The sequence below is a fragment of the Harmonia axyridis genome, chromosome X (genome assembly GCF_914767665.1).
Source record: "Harmonia axyridis chromosome X, icHarAxyr1.1, whole genome shotgun sequence".
NCBI classification, from domain to species: domain Eukaryota; kingdom Metazoa; phylum Arthropoda; class Insecta; order Coleoptera; family Coccinellidae; genus Harmonia; species Harmonia axyridis.
The window spans coordinates 30615975-30619852 of record NC_059508.1 but is presented as its reverse complement, the minus strand read 5'-3'; positions in this window follow the sequence as shown (position 1 = coordinate 30619852).

Below are 3878 nucleotides of genomic sequence, written 5' to 3'. Positions count from 1 at the left end.
TTTTTTTTACGTTCTGCATCGGTCTGCCGAGATAACGTGGTGCATCGGTATGATCGAGTTTACGTTCTGCATCGGTAAGATCGAGATTACGTGATGCATCGGTAAGATTGAGATTACGTGGTGCATCGGTAAGATCGAGTTTACGTGGTGCATCGGTAAGATCCAATTCACGTTCTGCATCGGTAAGATCCAGTTCACGTGGTGCATCGGTAAGATCGAGATTACGTGGTGCATCGGTAAGATCGAGTTTACGTGGTGCATCGGTAAGATCCAATTCACGTTCTGCATCGGTAAGATCCAGTTCACGTGGTGCATCGGTAAGATTGAGATTACGTGGTGCATCGGTAAGATCGAGTTTACGTGGTGCATCGGTAAGATCCAATTCACGTTCTGCATCGGTAAGATCCAGTTCACGTGGTGCATCGGTAAGATTGAGATTACGTGGTGCATCGGTAAGATCGAGTTTACGTGGTGCATCGGTAAGATCCAATTCACGTTCTGCATCGGTAAGATCCAGTTCACGTGGTGCATCGGTAAGATCGAGATTACGTGGTGCATCGGTAAGATCGAGTTTACGTGGTGCATCGGTAAGATCCAATTCACGTTCTGCATCGGTAAGATCCAGTTCACGTGGTGCATCGGTAAGATTGAGATTACGTGGTGCATCGGTAAGATCCAGTTCACGTGGTGCATCGGTAAGATGGAGATTACGTGGTGCATCGGTAAGATCGAGATTACGTGGTGCATCGGTAAGATCTACTTTACGTTCTGCATCGGTCTGCCCTTGTTTACGTGGTGCATCGGTAAGATCGAGATTACGTGAAGCATCGGTATGATCGAGTTTACGTTCTGCATCGGTCTGCCCGATATTACGTGGTGCATCGGTCTGCCCTAGTTTACGTGGTGCATCGGTTTGGACTTAGAGATATATTTTCGACGTGAAAATGTTCCGATACAACTTTTGAACCAGGATAGTTAGAGAGATGATTTTTTCTGGGATGTACGTGGATCGGGGAATGGATTGTGGGAAATAACTTGCCATGACCGAGGTGTCCTCGAATTTTTTTTTTTTTCGAAAAAAATTTTCTGATTGTGGAATTTTCTCAAATTTGATTTGGTTGCCTCCTAATGTGTTCTAAAAGAGTAAATCAGTAATCGGAATCGAAAAATATTTTTCGGATTTTTTTTTTTTTCGAAAAAAATTTTCTGATCGTGGAATTTCCTCAAATTCGATTTGGTTGCCTTCTAATGTGTTTTTAAAGCGTAAATCAGTAATCAGAATCAATATTCATTGTCGACTTTAATTTTTATAAGGAAAAATGTTCACGTCCTTAAACGCCTCCCCATCATCAGCCCGAGTCCAAGTCGATGTCAGTCCCGAGCGGACGGTGTCAGATACTACCTATCGCCGAGGTCTGGACTTGGCGAGATATTACGACGTGAAATGTTCCGATACAACTTTTGAACCAGGATAGTTAGAGAGATGATTTCTTCTATGTTGTACGTTGATTGTGGAATGAAATACGGAAAATAACTCGCCATGACCGAGGTGATTACGATTTTTTTTTTTTTTCGAAAAAAATTTTCTGATCGTGGAATTTTCTCAAATTTGATTTGGTTGCCTCCTTATATGTTCTAGTAGCGATAATCAACAATCAGAATCAAAATCCATGGTCGGGTTTGATTTTTATAAGGAAAAATGTTCACGTCCTTTTTTACAACCCCGACTCATTGACGATGTTAGAACCGAGCCGGCGGTGTCAGATACGACCGATCGCCCCGGTCCCGATCGTCATTTACGTTGTGCATCGGTCTGCCCGAGATTACGTGGTGCATCGGTATGATCGAGTTTACGTGGTGCATCGGTAAGATCCAATTCACGTTCTGCATCGGTAAGATCCAATTCACGTTCTGCATCGGTAAGATCCAGTTCACGTGGTGCATCGGTAAGATGGAGATTACGTGGTGCATCGGTAAGATCGAGATTACGTGGTGCATCGGTAAGATCTACTTTACGTTCTGCATCGGTCTGCCCTTGTTTACGTGGTGCATCGGTAAGATCGAGATTACGTGAAGCATCGGTATGATCGAGTTTACGTTCTGCATCGGTCTGCCCGATATTACGTGGTGCATCGGTCTGCCCTAGTTTACGTGGTGCATCGGTTTGGACTTAGAGATATATTTTCGACGTGAAAATGTTCCGATACAACTTTTGAACCAGGATAGTTAGAGAGATGATTTTTTCTGGGATGTACGTGGATCGGGGAATGGATTGTGGGAAATAACTTGCCATGACCGAGGTGTCCTCGAATTTTTTTTTTTTTCGAAAAAAATTTTCTGATTGTGGAATTTTCTCAAATTTGATTTGGTTGCCTCCTAATGTGTTCTAAAAGAGTAAATCAGTAATCGGAATCGAAAAATATTTTTCGGATTTTTTTTTTTTTCGAAAAAAATTTTCTGATCGTGGAATTTCCTCAAATTCGATTTGGTTGCCTTCTAATGTGTTTTTAAAGCGTAAATCAGTAATCAGAATCAATATTCATTGTCGACTTTAATTTTTATAAGGAAAAATGTTCACGTCCTTAAACGCCTCCCCATCATCAGCCCGAGTCCAAGTCGATGTCAGTCCCGAGCGGACGGTGTCAGATACTACCTATCGCCGAGGTCTGGACTTGGCGAGATATTACGACGTGAAATGTTCCGATACAACTTTTGAACCAGGATAGTTAGAGAGATGATTTCTTCTATGTTGTACGTTGATTGTGGAATGAAATACGGAAAATAACTCGCCATGACCGAGGTGATTACGATTTTTTTTTTTTTTCGAAAAAAATTTTCTGATCGTGGAATTTTCTCAAATTTGATTTGGTTGCCTCCTTATATGTTCTAGTAGCGATAATCAACAATCAGAATCAAAATCCATGGTCGGGTTTGATTTTTATAAGGAAAAATGTTCACGTCCTTTTTTACAACCCCGACTCATTGACGATGTTAGAACCGAGCCGGCGGTGTCAGATACGACCGATCGCCCCGGTCCCGATCGTCATTTACGTTGTGCATCGGTCTGCCCGAGATTACGTGGTGCATCGGTCTGGACTTAGAGATATATTTTCGACGTGAAAATGTTCCGATACAACTTTTGAACTAGGATAGTTAGAGAGATGATTTTTTCTGGGATGTACGTTGATTGGGGAATGGATTGTGGGAAATAACTTGCCATGACCGAGGTGTTCTCGAATTTTTTTTTTTTTTTCGAAAAAAATTTTCTGATTGTGGAATTTTCTCAAATTTGATTTGGTTGCCTCCTAATGTGTTCTAATAGCGATAATCAACAATCAGAATCAAAATCCATGGTCGGGTTTGATTTTTATAAGGAATAATGTTCACGTCCTTTTTCGCCTATGTTCTTTTTCGACGTGAAAAGTTCCGATACAACTTTTGAACCAGGATAGTTAGAGAGATGATTTTTTCTGGGATGTATGTTGATTGACGTACGAAACTTGGAAAAAAAATAGAAAAGACCGAGGTACTCTAGAAAAAAAATTTATTGAAAATATTTTTTTGATTTCGGAATTAATTCGAAATTCATTCAGATGTCTTCTATCAATATCGCGAAAGAAAAATCAATAATCAGAATCGATATTCATCTAAGATTATTTCCTTTTGGATTGTGTTAACATTCGGTACGATCTTGTCTACGTGATGCATCGGTTTGTTTCTCGGCTCTTGTGAGCAAGTTGGACACTCGAGACGGCCTCCATCGATCGGATTAGGCGGGCTTTAATGTTAACGTGCTGCATCGGTGTGATCTTGTTTACGTCATGCATCGGTATAGCTTTAAATCGCGCCGTAAAGTCGTTCACGTCATGCATCGGTAT